Raw genomic sequence first — 11,182 nt, 5'->3', positions numbered from 1 at the left:
GTTCCTCCTCGGTACCGGAATCACAGGAGATCTCCATCTCCTCCATACCGAAGAGATGTCGGGTTCGCCATGTACGGAGCATTGAAGACTCCGTTCTCGGACGATATCACCCGAACTCCCCTTCCACAGAACTACCGAACTCCGTCGATGACTTATGACGGGTTGGTGGATCCTCATGACTTCCTGGGACGCTATCAGTATAATATGGCGAACCAAGGTCTCAATGAGGTCCATATGTGCAAGCTGTTCCCCGAGCTGCTTATCGGGAACGCGAGAAGGTGGTTCGATAGCCTCCCCCAAGGCAGCATTAGATCTTACCGAGATCTAATGGATGCTTTCCACAGGAGGTTCTTTCAGAAAGCGGAAGCCCGAAGCACTTCGGCTCAGCTGCTTTCTATACGTCAAGGTCGTGACGAAAAGATCAGCGACTTTATGACGAGATTCCACAAGGAATGCCTACAAGTAGATGATCTCAATGATCTACTTGTCATTTCGGCATTCCAAAATGGAATCCTGCCCGGAGCTCTCTACAGAAAGCTCGTGGAATGCAGTCCGCAAACAGCTCAAGAGATGTGGGACATTGCGGACAAGTTTTCTCGTGCCGATGAGGCAGACCGTCGAAAACGGTCTTTAGACAGCTCATCTAGAGAAGACAAAAAGAAGCCCGATCATAGCGATCAGAGGCTTCCTCGCCGAACACCTTCCCCACCAAAGGAGGGATAGCGGTCATCCGAGGTGATCGAAAAAGAGCAAGTGTGTTCGCAGATTGCGCTTAAAAGTGCCGAGCAATCAGTTCGGCACCATCAAGCATAGCAATCACAGCAGCCGGAGTCAGAGGCAGGCGAAATGACCGAAGTCACACCGGAGCCGAACTCGATGGTGTACGGCACTGAAGCCGTGATTACAGTTGAGATCGGCATACCCAGTCCCCGAACTCTTAATTTCTCAACAGAACTGAATGAGGACGGACTGAGAGCCGAACTAGATCTGGCCGAAGAAAGAAGAGAATTGGCCTGCATAAAAGCAGCCAAGTACAAGGAGCAAGTAGCCCGGTATTATAACCAAAGGGTGAAAAAGCTGCAATTTCAAGTGGGAGATCTCGTCTTGAGAAACAACGAAGTAAGCCGAGCAGAAAAGCTGGGCAAACTCGAACCCACATGGGAAGGTCCATATCGGGTGTCAGAAGTCCTCGGCAAAGGGTCTTACAAATTGACTCACATGTCAGGAGAACAAGCACCCCGAACATGGTACGTTTCAAACCTCAAAAAGTTCCATTTGTAAGAGACAGTCCGGTCAGTCTTGTGTCTAGTTCGGTCCTAGGGGTATGTGCTTTCTTTGTTTTTTACTTGCGTTTTTGTTTGTCTATATGCGTTTTGTCTGTCTATGTGCGTGTCGTCTCTTACAAATGTTACTGAGGTATCTTGTTCTTCGAAGGCTGATCCCCTTTTTAGAACATATATAAGCTAACGATTGTGAGTCCAAGCTTCTAAGGAGGATACAAGACCACAATTCAGCTTAACAAGCAGTCCGTCTGAAACGAACTGCAACAAGCCAACGACTGTGAGTCCAAGCTTCCAAGGAGGATACAAGACCACAATTCAGCTTAACAAGCACTTCGTCTGAAACGAACTGCAATAAGCCAACGATTGTGAGTCCAAGCTTCTCAGGAAGATACAAGACCACAATTCGGCTTAAGAAATAAGCACTTCGTCTGAAACGAACTGCAATAAGGGAAAGTCCGATCCACGCGATAAACCTCGCCGAATTAGGACGACCAAGTTCGGTCAAAGAAGTTTACCTCATAAGACCGAGGACGACCATGTCTAGTCAAAGAGGTTTACTGCATAAGACCACTTCGGTTAACTGGGAAAGTCCGATCCACGCGATAAAACTCGCCGAATTAGGACAAGGGAAAGTTCGATCCCGGCAACAAAAATCGCCAAATTAGAACACAAACCAAAGACGAGTCCGGTCAAAGATGTTTATTTCATCAGACCAAAGACGAGTCCGGTCAAAGATGTTTATTTCATCAGACCAAAGACGAGTCCGGTCAAAGAAGTTTACTTCATAAGACCGAGGACAAGTACGATGAAATTTTTTCGCTAAGCTGTAAATACACAGTGTTAGAAGCGAAAACAAAATTTCATTTTTCAAATCTTGTTCGGCACACAACTCCGCTACCCTACGAGATGGCGTTACGCTATTACAAAGGACTATCCTACTGTCCAGGGTTGCTAAAGTTGAGCCATCTATTCGCAAAATCCTCGTGAAGCTGAGTTCGGGCGTTCCAGGCAGCTGCAGAATAAGCAGGTCGACGAGATGCTCTAATCGACCTGCCACCTCTTCTCTAAGCCCGGGAAGCCCTAGCACCTCGGCGGCGAAGAGTCTCTTCACGAAGCATTTGCCGATCTTGCTCACTCATAACCACAGCTCCTCTGCGAACTTCAGTCCGTCCTCGACTTGACGTCTCTGGTTGTCCCTGAGTTCGTTGTTGACTTGGAGTAGGGTTTTGAGCAAGTGAATCAGAGGTTTGAGCTGGAGTACTAGCATCTGTTGGCGGGAAATGCCTGAGGAATCTCTCAATTGAGGGACGCCGGGAAAGAACTATGTCGTACCGAGAAGCCCAGCGCCGCAATGATTTCACGACTTGTTGGCAAGCCGAGCTCTCCAGCGCATTGTTCCTCCGGAGTACATGATATTCCTCCCACAGTTCGTCAACTCGTTCCTGAACTTCAGAGATGGTCATTCCCCCACGCCTGCAGATGAAATCCTCATACGCAGTCCTCTCAGCGACGGCAGTGTTCAGCTCGGCCTCCAGATCCTTCTTTTCGGACTCTAAGTCCTTATTATCGGCCTCCAGCTTCATTGAACGAGCCAAGAGTTCGTCATTCTTCATCTGGTCAGTTATAGCTCTTTTCTCAGCTTCGTCTAAAGCCGAAGAGTACAGCCGCTTCCAGTGAAGTACCTCCAGCTCCTTGAGAGTTAAGAATACAAAGCAGCTACGTCAGTTTGGCATTTCAGCTTACCGAGCAGGTAGTAAACCACAACAGGAGTAAGAGAGTACGAAAGGCTATACGAAGACACAAGAGCAGAAAGAAGAATTTTTTCATTCATAAGAAAAATTTTTTTCTACACAAGGGCTTCAAGGCCGTTTTACAAGAAGGAAGAAACTAAACTAAGAGAAGGAAGACGAAATCATACTCCGCTAGCTTCGTCTCCGCCTTCTCGGTGAGGTTCAGCTTCCTTCTCCTTGTCTGCTTCAGCTTCAGCCTCGGCCTCCCTGCTCTCCCCAGCCTGCTCGGCGCCACCGTAGCCGATCTGCTGCGCCTCCTGCTCGGCCTTCTCATCGCCGGTCTGCCGCTCATGCTGCTCGGTATCACCCTCTCCATGGAAAATTGGAGCGGGTGAAACTGACCCTATGGAGGCAAAGATAGCCTCCATGTTCTCATCGCGGTCAGCTCGGCAACTACGAACTTGGTCTGCAGAAAGCAGGACCGAGGACGAAGCAAGCTCCTCAAGCACCGGCAGACTCTGAAGCCGAGCTGCTATCTCTCGGCCGTACAGCGGCAGGATGACTTCAGGACCCTGCTCGGCTTTATCGGTCATCAGTTTCAGCAGATCACCGACAAAGGCTGAAAATTGGTTGCTCAGAAAGAGTTTCTCCGCGAAAGCACGGAGAACCTCCCCTTGGGCAACCACGGCGGCAGCATCCCTCCGTTTCGTCTGCTCTCGCTGGATGACGAGCTGGTTTTTGGCAAACTGAGCTTCATTTTGGGCCGAAATCCTAGCAGCTCTGGCTTTCTCAAAGTTTGCCTCAGCCTGCTCGGCCCGGTGACAAGCAGCCGCCAACTTCCTCTGCATCTCAGCATAGTCGTTGGACGCTTTGGAGAGTTCAACGGCGACGAGCTTGGAGAGCATATCGTTCCTCTGAAAATGGAAAAAGCAAAAAGTCAACAAAGGGGCCACAAAAAATACAGGAAAAAAGCAAGGCCAGAAAATCAAGAAGAGAATCCACCTCGGCGAAGTCCGTGGGCCATAAAAACGGCTCACAGATATGTTCCGAAGGAGGCGCCAAGACCACGTCTTTCTCTGGCGCTCTCGGGGGCTTCTGGGCCTTCCCCTTCCTACTTGCCGAAGTCGACTCCGGCTTCTTTGGATCCGAAGAGGTCTTTTGCCTCTTCGGATTCTTCTCGGCATCAGGCGCCGAGCTGGTAGCCTTCTCTTTCTCCGGCTCCTTAAGCTCGGAGGATTTGCGGCTCATCTTATTCAGCATGTACACTGCCAAAAAGCAAGAAAGCAAGGTTAGTTTTCGCCGCTAAAGCAGTAAAGCATAAAAAAGAAATCCTCACCCTCAGTTTCTTCGTCCGAAGACGAGATATTGAACACGAGGTCGCCCTTGACGAGCTCAGTTTCCGAGTACTGTTTCCTAATCATAGGAATCTTATTGAGCTCGCCCTCGAGCTCGGCCAACGGTTCTAACCGAGGATGAGGAATCACGGACTTCGGCCCTCTCCAAGGAAAGCCCGGAGCCGAAGTCCTATTATAAAAAAGAAACGGTTTTGCCATTTCGGCCACTTGGTTTTGCAGAAGGCCCTAAAAGGCTGTAAGGGGATCAAGTAAAACCAAGATCCCTTCCTTTTAAACTGGAAAAAATTAAGGATTGCCCGCAGAGACAGATCCTTATCTAGCCTACGGAGTTCGGCAGCAAAAGCCGACAAGTGCCTCCAAGAATTCGGAGTCACCTGACCTAAAGGGAGTTGAAAAAAATCAAGAAGCTCTACAAAAGGTGGGGGAAGAGGGAAACGAAGCCCGCATTCTAAGCAGGCTTCGTAAACGGTGGCATAACCCTCCGGCGGGTCGTTAGCCCTATGATCATCGTCGGGAACCACCGCCTTCCCCCCGGGAAGAAGATATTTTTCGTGTAGAGATATCACGGTGTCCTTACTCAAGACGCTGTGAAAGTATTCTACAGTCTTCTCCCCGGACTCTTTCCGGCTAGAAGACCCCTTGCCCCCTTTCCTACCGCTACCTAACTCAGAAGAAGAAGAAGAAGACATGGTTCTTACTCTTTGCAAAATCTGAAGAAATTCTGAAGAAATTCTTGAAAGCGGAAGGAAATTTTTTACGCAAAAGAGACAGAGTGCAGAAGAAGCAACAGCAAAAAGTATTCAAACTGATGAAGAAAAGCCGTATTTATCAGATTCGGAGAAGATTTCAAAATCATCGCACCGTTTCGAATCCCACCTTTTCAGGATTCAACGGCCGGATTTTACTGTCGCATTTAATGCAGTCACGCGCAAGGCACGTCCTCTAACGTCAGCCTCCCCCGTACCTTTATCCAGAATGCCGAAGTGACTCGCTTCGCCGAAGTGATTCACTTCGCTTTTCGGGGGGGGTAGTGATGGAGTACGGACTAAACAAGCCCAATAGCAGTGACAGCCCATCAGCCCAAAGCCCAAGGAAGAGTATCAGTTCGGCATTACCAAAGAGTTCGGCCCCAGCCTACAGCTCGGTAAAAGCCGACCAATCAGTTCGGCATTACCAAAGAGTTCGGCCCCAGCCTACAGCTCGGTAAAAGCCGACCAATCAAGCTCTACTCTCAGATCGGCAAAAGCTGCTCGGCAATAGTTCAGCAGTTCGGTCTCAGTATTCGACCGAACTGGGAGATAGTGGACCCATGCAGGATCTCATGACCACTACACGATCTATTTAGTGGTGTCAAATCATGCAGGATCTCATGCGGGATAAGCGGACCAAACAAAGAGGTAGTGGACCCATGCAGGATCTCCATGACCTCCACGACATCCACAACCATCATTAGTGGTGATGCAAGCCACGATCTTAGTTCAATGTATAAATAGAACTTAGATCAGATAGAAAAGGGTTAAGCTCTCTAGAGATAAAATATCATATAGCAAGTCTGTGTTGTAAGCTGTAATCCCAGATCAAGCAATACAATCTTGCCCTCCCTTCTTCCCGTGGACGTAGATTTACTTCAGTAAATCGAACCACGTAAATTCTCTGTGTCGTGATCTATATTTTCCAGCATTCTTCACCATCAAAAATTCGCAGACCCATCATAGTGGTTGATAATGTATTTTTGAAAATAGAAATATATGAACTGCAAAGCAAATTTAAAAAATCCTCTAATTGTTCATTCGATTATCGGTTTTCAATACCAAGAATAGAGATCTGAACAAAATATCTGGCAAAACAATAGAGATCTGAACAAGTCACACTTAATACAGGACATGTTTGTTTGACCAAAAAATATTGGTAAGAAAAATATTTCTAGGAAAAATGAATCTTTTAAATAAAATTTCTAACAACTAAACTTTTTCGTGTTTCAAAAATTATCAACATTTTAGATTTTATATTTAATTTAAATACTAAAACTAAAAATATAAAAATTAAATTTTCATTAATAAAATAATTAATAATAATAATATAATCAATAATTTAAAATTATACTCCCTATGTAGCACAAGAGTATGCACTTTTGATTTGGTACGAGTTTTAATTCACAATTAGTAAATTAAGAGAGAGAGGTAGAAAGAAAAAAAGTAAATAAAATATCATTAGTGAAGAATGAGTTACACCACATTAAAGATAAAAGTGTTTCTAAAATTAGAAAGTTTAAAGACTAGATTTAGAATTTATTAGTTTTAACAACAAAATAATAAATGACATAACAATAACATAATTATTATTATAGTTATAGTTATTTATTAATATTATATTCATAATTTCAAATTATGAATATAATATATAAATTATTATTCTAAATTTCCTTTTTCGTGTGTCACATAAAAATTATACATATCCATTTACAAAAATGTTTTCTCCTTTTTTACTTTATCGATTATGGGCTTCACCATTCACTATATTATTTAAACTATTTTCTTTCTTTTTCTTACTTTGCCAATTACTTATTAAAACTCGCGTCATCCCCGAATGTTGATTCTATAGGATGAATGGAGTATTATATGATTCATTATTTAAAATTTTATTATAATTACTTAATAAATTACTCCATTTGTTTCCTAAAAATAAGAACTTAGAAATGATATGGATTTTAATGTCAAAATTGATAAAGTAAGAGAGGTGAAGAGAAAAAAGTAATTAAATTAGTGTTAGTGGATTACGAGATCCATTATTTTTATGAAATCATTTAACCACTAACACATTTGTAGATATTTTTAAACCTTTTAAAGTTTGTATATATAATTGGAGCCAAATAAAGTTTGTATTAATGTAACAAAAAAATTATTTTTTATTTATATATTTATTAATTTTTTAGTTTATGATAATTTATAATTGCATATTCGTGTAATTAAAATGATTTTAATCAATTGTTGTTGTTCAAGTGATAGTATTCATTTAGTGATACTGGTAATACCTAAAATTTTAACTTAAAATCTTATTTAATTATTTGATGGTATTTTTTTATTGCCATCCGTGCAATGTGATTTTCAGTTAATGAATACAAATTTAAATTAATTAACAAAAATAAGAACTAAGACCATCTTAATCATTGACTTAGGTCCCTTCCCTTCTCAATTCATTTTTTTCAAAATCAGACGATCGACTAGATATTGTCTGTCTGTAGGATTTTTAAAGTGTTGTAATCAACATTTAGATTTTTTTATATTAAATTACATTTAATTAAGTAAAATATGTTTTTATTATGAAATTTTTATTTTTAAATGTTACATAATTATATTGGATTTTATTTTCGTTAATTGTATTACGAATTTTCAATTAGTACGAGAAAATTATATGGCCCGTGCATAATACGGGTGGTGATACTAGTTTCCTAAAATGGAGTTTTAATTATAGCAAACAGACAAATAAAAAGAATTTCAATTTTTAGGAACGGATAGAGTATTAGTTATTAGTATAATAATAATAATAATATTAGTAATTAATATAATTATAGTTATGTATGATCCATAATTTTAAATTATATTTAAAATATATATTAATTACTATTAGTATATAACATAATATTAATTTTAATAGTAATAATAATAATAATTGTATAAAATACTCTCTCCATCCCACTCAAGATGTCTATATTTTTTAGTTTGCCACGCTCAAGATATCATTTTTTATATTTGGAAATTATCTTTATCTTCTCTCTCCTCATTAAAATATTCAACTACCTCTTATATCTCTACTTATTTCACTTTCCTAAAATCTCATGTCACTCAAGAATGTAGACATCTAGAGTGGGACGAGGGAGTAACATTTACTTCATTCGTCCCATAGAAATGGATGGTCCATATACATTTATGGACACCTTTTGCACTTCTCTTTTACTTTATCATTTATGGGTGTCATCATCCACTATATTATTTCAACTATTTTTTTCTCATTCTCTTTTATTTTACCAATTATGTATTAAAATTCGTGTCATCCCCAATTAGCTAATTTCTATGGGACTGAGAGAGTATACCACATTAAATACTTAAATATATAAGAATCCTAAAACTGTGAAAAAAATAACTAAAATAAAGCTAGGAATTAGAATCCTAGAAAATTGTACTCCCTCTGTCCCACTTTAGCAGTCTCGGTTACTTTTGTGCATCCGTTTTGTAAAAATGATAATAAATAGTTAAAGTGGAGAAATGGTAAAGTAAGAGAGTGAATAATTTAGATAAGACTCTTCTCTATTTTATTCTCTCTCTTACTTTACCGTTTCTCTACTTTAACTATTTACTCCCTCCGCTCCCCAAATAGTATGAACTTTGAGTTTGGCACGAGTTTTAATAAATAAGGGAAAAAGTAAGAGAGAGAGGGAGAAAGGTAGTGATTATAATGTTATTGGAGAGTGGGGTCCACATTATTATAATGGTATAAATATTAATGGTAACAATATAAGTTGTAAATAAAATGATGTGTAGGGTAGTATGTTGTTTGAATTTTTTAAAATTAGAAAGTTCATACTCTTTAGGGACAGACGAAATGGGGGAGTATCATTTTTACAAAATGTGTGTAAAAAAGTAATTGAGACTGCTAAAGCGGGACAGAGGGAGTACTGTTATACTTGTTTCCAAGATTTTCATTACTTTCTCAGTTCAATTAAAATTAAAACAAACATCAAATTCTAAAAATTAAGAAATCATATTACTTTGCCATACAAAATCATGATAAAACAAACATGGCCTAGTGTTTTTCCTTCTAATAATAATTTCTTTATATTTTGTAACTATGATTAACAAAAATATTTAACTACATTCCTAATATGTACTCCCTTCTAATAGTGTTTTTTCTCTTCACTTAACATATACTTTAGAGTAAAAATAAAACTATATAAAATCTTGCGCCATTCAAGGAATCACCATCTTCCGGAGGGAGTATATATCTTAGACTAAAGTCCAATTTTGATCCCTTACATTTGTCCTAACATTCTTTTTGGTCACATACATTAAGTTTGTGGCCTTTTGGTCTCTAACATATTGTTTTGGTACATTTTGGTCCCAAACAAGGTCACAAACTTAATGTATGGGACCCGAAAAAAAATGTATGGAAAATGTACGAGACCAAAATTGGACTTTAGTCCTAAATTATAAGTAAGTTATTAAATTGATCAAACATTTTGACTGTTAATTTTATTAGAAAATGATTGTTTTGGACCAAAACAATATGTTTGGGACCAAAATGTACTAAAACAATATGTTAAGGATAAAAAAGTCACAAACTCAAAAAGAATTTTAGGACAAATATAAGGTATCAAAATTGGACTTTAGTCTATATCTTATTGCTATGAAAATCTTAAAATCTAGAAGTTCATATGCTGGTAACCAGTCCAGCTCTGCTATAATAAAGAGAGAGATTCTAACAGATATGTTTTTTCCAATATAATAATGATTTCTTTCCATTTTGTAAATATGAGCAAAGATTTAATTACATTAGTCATGATTGCTAAGAAAATGTTAATATAAACAAATAAATCCAAAATCAAGCTAACTTTGGATTGTAACTACGGAAAGTTGTATTTAATAAATTTGTATAATTATTGGGCCAGCTCCTCTATAAAAGGTGAAAGAGCTTGAGACCAAAAACCATTACAACTTAAACCTCACAGAGCTTAGAAAGGCATAAAAAATGATGTCCTCTTCAAAGTTCCAATGCATTTTTCTCCTCTTATGTGTTGCTTCGTATTTATCAGTTATCATGGCTTCTCTAGTAAGTTTTTTAATATATACAATACATTTTTTCTTCTCCAACAGATACATGTTTTGTGTAATTTCTATTATGCTTTTACTTCTTTTGTTCCAGTCCACATTTTTTGCTTTGTTTTAATGTTCGACTGAAAAAAGAATGTAAAGAGAAATGATATGTTATAATCTTTTGTCATTATATTTTGTGAGCAATGCTCAAATTTAAATATTATAATATTATTATTTTTATTTAACTACTACAGTATTAAATTTTTATTATTAATTTTATAAATATATATCACTCGAAGCTCAATATATTCCTTTCCCTTGCAACTAATAAAATTAATGAACAAGTCGAACTATTTTGAAGTACAATTTATAAACTGTTGTATGCTATGTTAATTTGTGAGATATATATTAGAACTAAAAGTATATAAATTAATAAAATAATGTTAATATAGATTAAATATGAATGGTGCTCTTCAAAAATGTTTATAAAAGGTGATGAGTTTATATATAATTACTCTAATGATCACATTACCTGTAAAAAAAGGAATTAAAGAAGAATCTAAAAAAACATTTTCCAAACAATAATATTTTAGAAGCATGTGATGAATTACTAATTCTTTGTTTAATTAGGGTGGCGACGCTAAACACTTAGTTTTCCCGACGGCAAGTCTTGATGAAGTTACATGTCCAGTGCCTCAAAGCAGTAAGTCTTTTTTTTTTTTAATTTTCTAATCGTCCTTTTTATACATTTAAACGTTTATCTATTTTGTATAGATTTACAAAAAATTAATTAACAATTGTCAATGCATCACCCGACAAAATACTTACTTCTACTAGTTCATAAAGTTAATATATTTATTAAATTGAATCGTTTATTAAATCATGAATAGAAAAGTATTACTCCCTCCGTCCTCTAATACTATACACTTTGAGTTTGACACGAGTTTTAATGCAAAATTGGTAAAATAAAAGAGAGGTAGAGAAAAAGTAATTAAAGTATTGTTAGT

This window comes from Salvia splendens, chromosome 14 (assembly GCF_004379255.2).
Source record: "Salvia splendens isolate huo1 chromosome 14, SspV2, whole genome shotgun sequence".
Lineage (NCBI taxonomy): Eukaryota > Viridiplantae > Streptophyta > Magnoliopsida > Lamiales > Lamiaceae > Salvia > Salvia splendens.
Note: the sequence above shows the minus strand (reverse complement) of the source record.